The sequence below is a fragment of the Coenobita brevimanus genome, chromosome 14, assembly GCF_032717465.1.
Source record: "Coenobita brevimanus isolate Jiangsu-jjx chromosome 14, ASM3271746v2, whole genome shotgun sequence".
NCBI lineage: Eukaryota > Metazoa > Arthropoda > Malacostraca > Decapoda > Coenobitidae > Coenobita > Coenobita brevimanus.
Window position 1 is genome coordinate 15,483,054 of NC_136967.1, and position 10,757 is coordinate 15,493,810.

Sequence of the window (10,757 nt, forward strand, 5' to 3'; positions counted from 1 at the left end):
TTTTATTGTAAGTGGCACTGGAGACTTCGTAACACCTTTTTCTCAGTGATTTATTCTGCACGTCACACCCCAGTACTCTCTTGTATGTTATTAATACAAACTGTCTGTCTATCTATGTTTCTCTGTGTCTGCCTCTCTTCCTATTTCCAGGCGTCTTTCCCATGAGGAGTAGGCACAAAAAAAAAAAAAAAAAATCTCTTCCATGCAGCCTTGCATCGGAACAATAGAAACATCACATAAGAACATGTTAGAGTGTAATATGCAAACGAACTAGCTAAGGAAGTGATGCAACGAAGTTTCCTATGCGACCATGAATGAATACGGTCCTTCTATGCGTTCCACTTTGCCGTGTACCAGTTCACCGGTGACTTGAACCTGGGTGAGGCCATGTACTCCTTGATGACTGGCACCTCCTGAAAGTGCCGGTGGTACTTCTGCAGGTTGTTGGTTTCCTTCAGGCAATTAGGGAATATCATCAGATGGAGGTCCAACAGCTCATACAGTGGAAAGTCTGGGAGAGTCACCTGTGCCGGGGTTAGAGGTAGGATGAGTTAGGAAGCCAGGATACAGACTTCACAGTAGATACATACAAGACAGCTTCTGTTGTTGTTGTTTAGGTCTTTGACCACCGATCCACTACACGTTAATATCGTGGTAATGGTTGACTTAACAACCAAACAAATCATGCCAGTTAATAGTCATTACAAAGCTTCATCTAAAAAAACAAACACTACAGTGGTGGCAGTCGTCCTGTTCCAAATTACTCTAGTTCGGAAGAATCTGGTAGGATGAACTATGATACAGCACAGTACAGTACATATGATCCTACGGAAAGATATTCTACCCGCCTAACTTTCAAGGAGCTTTAATAGCTCTTGTTGGTCGAGACAAGTAGTCTTGACTGTATCTTTTTTTTTTTTTTTTTTTTTTTTTTTTTTACGAAGAGTTTATGCTAAGAAGCCACTACTCACTCTGGTAATTCTGTACACGTCTCATTTCTGTCTGAGCTAAATTTAGAAACGATGCACTTAAACACTAGATTCATGAGTATTTTTCAGTGTGTAACAGATTTTGGACAAGATACTGATGACCTCTATTTGTCCACAATTATGTGATATTTGTGCAACCTAACTGCCCTACAGGAGAGGCAGGTTTAGGAGAAATTATATACATGTGTTGAAAGATATTATAATGATAGACTTATCAAGATTACACAGAATATCAGTCAAGGCCAAAGCAAAGAATTAAGAGCATGAACTTCAAAAGCTTCATAATGCGCTTTACTTGATTCTTATTCAACCCTGTCTTCTAAAGCGCTGGCGTACCAAAGGAAATAAAGCTGCATTATGTTTACAAATATTTTATTGTGTAGCTTTTCTACAAAACGATTGCATGATCCTATGAATCATTGCTATTGATAGCAATAATCAACGTTCATAATAGTCTAGTGGTGTTCGTTCAAATTAGACTGTAACACCAGTCGAGCAGGGCAGTACTCCCAAGGTGGATGGAAAGCTGATGACAGGGAGAGCTGGAGCTCCCTTTTCATCAGCCCTCGGGACTAGTTCCCGACCATCCCCTTTGCTGAACTTTCTCAGTGTCTCAGTAACACAGAGAGTAGGCCAGCATGCTGCCAATACATGTTTCTCTAACTATCTACACCAAACTACGTGCACAGTACACACTACACTTCCTTTTCCAAAATTTAAAAAGTATAATGTCTTCAGAAAATCAGGCCTAGGAGTCCCCGGGGGGGGGGGGGCATAAATTCCCCCACCATCAGCCCCTCTCCCGGTGTCGACTCAGAGAGATGCCTGGAACCACACTCTGTCTCACTTCTTCATTTCTGCAACATTCGTGGCCTTTCCTCTAACTTTCGCTCTGTTGAGCACCACCTCTCCTCCTCTAAACCTCACCTTCTTTTCCTAACTGAGGCTCAGCTCTCTGAGGCAACTGACAGCAAACCCTTTTCTGTATCCTCCTACTTTCTCTATATTCATTTCAAAGCCAAAGGTGGCTGTTGTGTATATATACGCAATGACTTATCTTGTTCTCGTGTTCCTAATCTCGATTCTTCTGAATTGTCTACACTCTGGCTTCGGCTTTCCAGTCATTCTCTGACTAGATATATCTGCGCTGTTTACTTATCCCCTGATTCTACTGACTATCAAAAATTCTTCAACTATCTTACTTCTACGATGGAACACATTCTATCCGTTTCTCCTTTCTCTGCTATCTCCATTTTAGGAGATTTCAATGTTCACCACCACCTTTGGCTCTCCTCTCCCTTCACTGATCCACCTGGTGAACAAGCCTACACCTTTTCTCTCCTTAATGACCTAGAGCAGCTTGTACAGCACCCTACCCGTATCCCTGACCGCCTTGGAGAGAGCTCCAACATACTTGACCTCTTCCTTACAACTGATCCTTCTGCTTACACTGTTAATCTTTTCTCTCCTTTGGGCTCCTCCAATCACAGCCTTATCACCTTTACCTGTCCTATCGCTCCAGCACAGCATGTGGACCTTCCAAAGAAATGTCGTCTGTGGCACTTTGAAGCTGCGGATTCGGAGGCCCTTAGGCAGTACTTCTTTGATTTTCACTGGAATGATTATTGCTTCCATGGCGGGGAGCCATCTGAGTGTGCCTTGCGCATTACGGAGGTTATTCTCTTGGGCATGGAAGCATACATTCTTTTTACATATCCTTTGACTAATGCAAGAAAGCCTTGGTTTAATTCACTTGTTCTAATGCTGTTCCCAACAGGAAGGGGACCTATAAAAGGTACTGGAGCTAACTCACCCCTGAATCACATTTTTTATACGTTTCTGCTCGGAATCATGCTAAGTCTATTCTTCGCTCTGCTAAAAATAATTTCATTCGTACTAAATGCTCTCAACTCTCCAACTCAAATTCTTCTCGCTCCTTCTGGCACCTTGCCAAAAACCTTTCTAGCAACTTTACCTCATCATCATCATCCTTCCCTCCTCTTTTCTACTCTGATGGCTCTGTAGCTATTTTTTCTACTGATAAAGCAGATCTCTTCACCCAGACTTTCTCCTCCAGTTCCACCTTAGACGATTCCGGTGCCATTCCTCCATCACTTCCCACCTCTGACTTCCTCATGGCTGACATTAAAATGTCTTCAGCTGATGTATTTTCTGCCATCACAAGCCTCAATACTTACAAGACATATGGGCCTGACGGAGTCCCTCCTGTTGTTCTCAAGAACTGTGCTTCTGTGCTTACACCCTGCCTAGAACAACTCTTTCGCCTTTGTCTATCAACTTGTACTTTTCCTTCTTGCTGGAAGTTTGCTCTCATTCAGCCATTCCCAAAGAAGGGTGACCATTCTCAACCCTCTAACTATCGTCCAATTGCTTTAACATCCTGTATCTCAAAAGTTTTCGAGTCAATTCTTAACAGAAAAATTTTAAAGCATCTTTCCTATCACAACCTTCGTTCTGATCGTCAGTATGGATTCCGTCAGGGACACTCCACTGGCGATCTTCTCACCTACCTTTCAGACTCCTGGTCATCCTCCTTTCGGGACTTTGGCGAAAGCTTTGTTATTGCACTTGACATCTCAAAGGCTTTCGATGGAGTCTGGCATAAATCTTTAATTTCCAAACTGCTCTCTTACGGTTTCTATCCTTCTGTCTGTGCCTTCATCTCTAGCTTCCTTTCTGGTCGTTCTATAACTGCTGTTGTAGACAGCCATCGTTCTTCTCCTAGATCTATCAACAGTGGTGTTCCTCAGGTCTCTGTCCTATCACCAACTCTCTTCCTTTTATTCATCAATGACCTTCTAAGCTGTACACCTAACCCTATCCACCCATTCGCTGATGACTCCACCCTTCACCTTTCCATTCGGTTCCCGCAATGCCCATCTCAGTAGTTACTTCAACAAACAAGGGATGAGGCTATGGCACACCTAATGTCTGACTTGGCTCGTATCTCTGACAGGGGGTGAAAATAATTTTGTTTTTTTAATACATCAAAGACTCAGTTCTTACACCTATCAACCCGACAAAATCTTCCATATGTATACCCACTAATGTTTAAAAATATTCAGCTTAATCCAGCATCATCCTTGAATATGCTTGGGGTATCATTCACTCGGGACTAATCTTGGAATACATCTCTTGTAAAATCTGCTTCCAAGAGATTAGGTGTGCTAAGCTGACTCCATTCCTTCTTTACTCCTGCACAGTTGTTGACTCTATACACGTGTTTTATCCGCCCCTGTGTGAGTACAACTCTCATGTGTGGGGAGGTTCCCCACATACAGCTCTTCTCAATAGGGTGGTGTCAAAGGCTTTTCGTCTCATTAACTCTCCTCCTCTTACTGGCTCCCTTCAACCTCTGTCTCTTCACCGCATTGTTGCATCTTAATCTCTTCTATCGTCACTTCAATGGTCGTTGCTCTTTTGAACTGTCTGCTTGCATCCCTCCATCTCTACGATGGGCACGTAGCACCCGTCTAGCAGCAAACGCTCATCCCTTTTCTGTCCAACTCTCTAATGCAAGAGTTAACCGTTACTCTCAGTCCTTCATTTATGCAACAGGTCAACTCTGGAACTGTATCCCTCTGTCTGTGTTTCCTGCTTCCTATGATCTCCAGTTATTCAAACACAGGTTGTCCAGGCATCTCGAAATGATCGGATCTTGAATTTGACTCTCTCTCGTATTTTGTTTTTCTCTTGAAGGGAACAGTTATTGCGGGCTCATGGCCTTTGGTTCTTCTTCCTCACGTAAAAAAAAAAGTATCAGCATCCCTGTCCTTATTTCGTTTAAAAACTATGTGAAAAACAAAACATCGGACCTCTAAGCGATTACTTCTGCAGAGGGCACTCAGACTGCCCTCAAGAGACGCACTGACAACAAACTTGACATGGTCCTGCTCTGACAAACCGGGCATGCCCACGAGAAATTTCAGCTCATTCCGTCCAGTGGCATTATATGTAGAGGGTTTCCAGTGTCTGGTGAATAATCCGCCACGAAAATGTGTGTAGGTCGCTTGCAACTGACCACACGTAATTATGATTTACACGATCGCTGTCAGCTCGTCGTTCCGCGTCTTTTAATGTATCGCACGTAGAAATCCGAGGGGGTCAAATGTGGACAGACACACACGGACACAGACAACTCATTCATATACTGACAAGTGCTCGTGGGCCCTTCAGGCCCCTCCCACTTGCTCCTACAGACGGCTCTCGCGTTTATATTCTGTTCTAGTGTAACGTTGTCACTTGGATTTTTTGCAGCTAACCAATTGTCGTCTTATTTCGGGAATGGAACCCAAGTTGTCCGAACGCTAGTCCAAAATACTTTACCGTAATTCTACGTGTGGGTAAAAAATTCTACGGAGATTCTGAGCCAGGCGCCAGGAGTGGCAATTTTTTTTTGGTTAAAATGTTATCACTCATTAAATATAGTAAAAGTTTTTTCAGTCGTGATGGGACCAAGTTTTTTCACACCATTGCGATTTCTGTGCCAATTTTGGTGCGATTTGAATGTGTATTTTTCACACCATTGCGATTTCTGTGCCAATTTTGATGCTATTTGAATGTGTAGAGTCAGCTGCCCAAAATACACACACACACACACACACACACACACACACACACACACACACACACGGCTACTGCTATAGTATATTAGATATTCGCCTTGTATTACTGACACGTAAGATTTTTGATGTATATCTTTGAAAATAAAGTACAACATTAACTCCTTTAGTCCAGTAACGTGTTTCTTATTTTAATTAAGCTAACTTTAATCGATTTTACGCAGCTTAGGAAAAATTTCTCGAACTGAATGGGTTGAAGATGCCTGTATCGAACCCTTCCGATTTGAAAATACAGTATATTCTGCGGTGAATCAAATTGTTTGCAGATGGAAAAAAATATAAAAGCCGTTTCCGAGCTGAATGGGCTAATAGTTATGTAAGTAGTAGTTGCAGTAGTACAGTGTGGTAGTAGCAATAGTAGTAGTAGTAGTTGTAGTTGTTGTTGTTGTAGTGGTGGTGGGAGTAGAAAGTGGTAGTAGTAGTAGTAGTAGTAGTAGTAGTAGTAGTAGCAGTAGTGGTAGCAGAAAGTGGTGGTGGTAGTAGTAGTAGTGATAGTAGTAGTAGTAGTAGTAGTTGTTGTTGTTGTTGTAAATTATTACCCGATTCCCAAGGAGTAAATCCTTGTTGCCCAGGTAGTCAGCGAACACCTTGAGGCGGTCTGCCAGATCCTTCTCGTACTGTTCCTGCTGTGTGTCCTGTAATGCACAATTCATTCCAGATTTAAAGCCTCAGTTACACCTTGGAATCAAATGACACATGATCTGCCCTTCCCGTCAAACTACGTTGCTTCCACACCCCTCTCTTACAGTGTCTTTTATCACCATGACAAACATTCTCACCTCACAGGTAACTCTGAGCACTTCATTTTCAACACTTGCATCATCTATCGGTCGCCAACATTCAGCTTCCCCCCACCCGAGTCATTTGCACAATAGACATCACTCTCCATCTCTGCCTGAACAGACACAGATCTTTCCTCTCACTACTTAATATCCTTAAAACTTTTAACCATGTTGTTTTTATTTCAAGTCCCCTGGTTTTCTTCTGCTGTGTTCACCCTTAACTTTAATAAAGTGTTGCTAAATTTCTCTCCTACATCTCAACAGCTTGCTCTTTCTCTCTTTTCACTCTCCATTTTCTCGTCTCAAAAACTCATCTATACTCAAATAATACCTGCAAATGTTTACCTACTGAGCCTGTAAACAACAATTGGTTTGCCTACCAGTATCACCCTTTGCTGGAATCCCTTAAACTTGCCCTTTACCTAATTCTCTTATATCCATCTCTCACCAGCCCATCCAGGACCTGATTGAATAAACATGGCAAGAAAACACTTCACTCACCCAACACAACTTTACGTCAAACCATTCACTTGCCCCCAGAAGATGTTATCAGATGATTTTATTCACTTTAGGGTTTGCCTCTCGTCCGATGAACTAGGCGATAAAAACAGCCTCTATTGTCCCTCTGATAACGGTAGAGCTCTTGACTAATTCACCGTTGGTACCGCCGTAGCATTTTATTAATCTTAGAGACGTCCTCTCGTTAAATAAGAGTTAATTCACCGCAGGATCAATTTTAGCCAAGAAAAAACAAGCCACATACGTTTACACCACAAAAGAATTTTAAACATATCCCTCACGTGTCAATACACCAGAGGCAATACTTAGCCGGACGGACTTACAAATATTTCTGAGACAAATTACCAGTATGCCCTGCGCATGTCGAACACTTGGTTGAAGAGCATGTCCACCTCGAACCTCTCCTCCACAGTCTGGCCGCACAGGTTGTGTTTACGAGCCAGGTGGTACAAGATGGCGTTGGTCTGTGTGATCTTTAGGTCACCGTCGATGTAGTACGGCAGCTGAAAATTTATAACCATTACTTTGTTGAACTGCCATCGAAATTTTTGCGGCAAATATATATGACTGAGTGTTACAAGATTGCTAAATATAGATATCGTCAGCATTACAAGTACTATAACAGGATAAAACAGAAACATTACACCGAACTACTTGAGATAATATATATACAAGTGCGTGCCTGAATATGTGTAATTCACCGGGTCGGTCAGGATCACTTGATGGTCGTGATGGTCAGCTTTTACCCTCCCGGAAGGGAGCTGAGAGCTCATATAGTCCGATCTAAGGGCAAGGCTGTGACCTTCACACACGCAAACACCCGTCCCCTTGCTCAAGGGGGACAGTAACCACCCACTTCGTCAGTGAAACTTCGCAACCTGAGCGAGGCGCGAACTCCCGTCCACCAGTTGGCAAGCGAGAACGTTACCACTGCACCAGCGAGCGGTGTGTGTGTGTGTGTGTGTGTGTGTGTGTGTGTGTGTGTGTGTGTGTGTGTGACCTCTGGAGTTACTGTTGCTTATTCTTTGTTACTGGAAAGATCATTAACCCCTTCTATTGTACGAGTAAGCGAAAGGATGTTTTGTTGCTGATGCATCTGTGGACTTCCTGAGTCAGGCTGAGACCTCTTGTAAATTCTGCTAAAGAGATGGTTCTGTCTGTTAGCAGTGTAGTCGTGACACTGGGCAACACACACAAAGAAAGTCTGTATGAGACAGAGATCAACTACACTCCGTGGGTGTAACATCTAAGCTCCCAGTAAAGCATCTAGCAGTAATACGGCGCGTTTAGGATCAACCTCAAATCCTGATGGTACATCTACGGGCCCACATCTCATAGTATATTGAGACGTAAATTTTATTCTTCTTACTACCAGATTATACGTAACTTAGGAGACCACCCTATTAGCAAATACGTTAATGAAGAGTAAGTTTGACCCTTACATGTTGAAAATTTCCTCACAAAGCTTATTCATGATGCGGAATGCAAGCCCCCTTGTTTTTTAAGTTATTTTCTGAGGTACTTGTCGAAGATGGAATATGTTTGACCTTTCAGTATCGTTGCTGACTACACATTGTAACGCTAGATGTAGGATGACTACGACTAGGCTATACCTAATAAGCATAGGCATTCCATAAATGACCGTTATATATTAGGAACTTGCATTTCACTTCATTGTTTAATGTTAAGCACACGGCCGTAACTCACTTTTGGTATTTTCAGCCCCAGAGTGTACTTAACGGGCTTTCAGTCAGAGTTCGTCTTGTAATCCGGTGCAGGCCCTGGAGTGTAAGTCTTTTCCTCGAAGTCCGGTTCGGTGTACGCCAGCAGCAGTTTGATGAGCTGGGCCAGCTAGGGGGGGGGGGTGGAGGTGGCGTAGAAGAAACGATTAGGTCAAGGCAGACATAACAAGTATAAGATAATTAGCTCTCTCATGGCAGGGACAACTCTTGTTCATCACTAAAGCTAATTTTATTTAAAGAGTTAGCCTATGAGTGCTAATACTGCCATCATTTACCTTGTCATGTTCGGGACAACTCAAGCCTTCTAGCTTCCGGCAGACGATTTTATTCAACTGAGCGAGTCACACGAGCCTGGAAGTGTAAAGCCGCTACCACACGGGGACCTGTGGACGTCCAAATTTGTCGTGGACATCCAAATTTGCTGCCGCGCGAGTGTCGTGTGCAGCGAGAGTGGAACGTCCACAATCGCCGTGCTGCCCAAAACTCCGTCGTCTCCTTCTTGTCTATTGAGTTAACCCCTAGTTGTGGCCCAGTAATGTGTGTTGTTTGCTATCTTGAACTTCTTCTATGTCTTCTAGCAGAGGCTTCTTCCTCTTCCTGCTGGTTGAAGACAGCAGTTCCCATTGAAAAAGTCGTTGACTGGTTCATGTCTGTTGTTGCTGACCAACACCTCGTCTGCTAGGAAGTCGGGACAAGTGGCCTTGGTTGTGGCCAGTCGCTAGGGGTGAACACAATAAAGATGACCGTCGTCGCACATTGTGTGATAAGGAAAGCTGATTTTGGACGTCCATTCTCTTCTGCACACTACGTACACTGTCCCCGTCTGATAGCGTCTTTAGTACTGTGATCACCGTCAACCAACATAAAACCAAAAATCACAATCACCTCACACCTAAAAAGTAGGATTATGATTTTAGAAGGAAGTAAAGAAGTCTCTCATATAAGACTGCTACATAACCAGCGTAACGAAAAGCGAATTATAACAAGCCCTAAATAGGTACATATTGTGATAGTATTTCGTTGGGTTTGGGGGTGATGAATTTTCATCCTTATTAGCGTCGGAGCTTTTTCTCTTGTATTTCGAAGAACTGCAGAAATTTATCTGTAAAACTTCCATCATTGTCTTCATATGGGTTATTGTGATGACCACAGTAGGAGTTTTAAAATTACATAATATACGTCGACACTGATATAATATATAGTCAGGACAGGAGCACATCTCTGTCTCTTATTATTATATGGAAAGATAACACTTGTCACTACATACCCAGCATGTACAGTACATAGCTGTGTACACATCCTATGAAATAAGCTTAATAAATTTTCCGTATCCTTGAAATAAAATGTTTCATATGTTAAACAGTATTGCTTATAATTTCTTAACTATCGTTAAATAAACTAAGCAACAGCGAAACATCGATATAATATTTGTGTCACAGCAGTATCACTGGACACAAGTAGCGGGATTCCTCTGACAGTGTTACTTCTCAAGTACCAGAAATTACACGAGTGATGGAACATGAAGTGTTGCGATATATTATGTTACACAGAATGCAGTGTATTATAAACAATATCGCTACAGCAGAGGTATTGTATGATAATCATTGTCTTAACCCCATCACTACGATGACATGCTTAAATATTTTATATTATTCCTAGCAGTCGATTTCCATCAAACTATCAGTGTCCAAGTAATGAAAGAGTAAATGACGGTTACATGCTTGGAAATTCGATCCAGAACTGAATGAAAGTTTGTGGAGGTAGCAACAGTAATAAATATGACGTCGTTTGACTGAAGATGTTACTTTATTAGTGTACAGACTTACCCCACGTGTCCCCCAGTAGCCAAGGATGGGCGGCATCACGAGGCTAACTGAATGCTTCCTGGCTGCTGTTCAACACTGGCCAGCCTCCCGAGCCACTGCTAGTACCGACAGCGTTATCTCAGGAATGTGTGTGAACGGCAGGCTGTGTGGGTCAGGACAGATACCTTTGTTAAGTCAGTTGCCGCTATCTGCCGTGTGGTACTGGGATGTCTTGAGAACTTGTCCTGAGTTATACAGTTGTGTAGAAATTAGATTA

At 42.6% G+C, this 10,757-nt stretch overlaps 1 pseudogene; it reads right to left on the bottom strand.

The window, feature by feature from the left end:
• Nucleotides 1-329: 329 nt before the first annotated feature.
• LOC145389916 (glutathione S-transferase Mu 2-like) lies at nt 330-10,537 on the bottom strand (annotated as a pseudogene).
• Between the last annotated feature and the right edge of the window lie 220 nt (nt 10,538-10,757).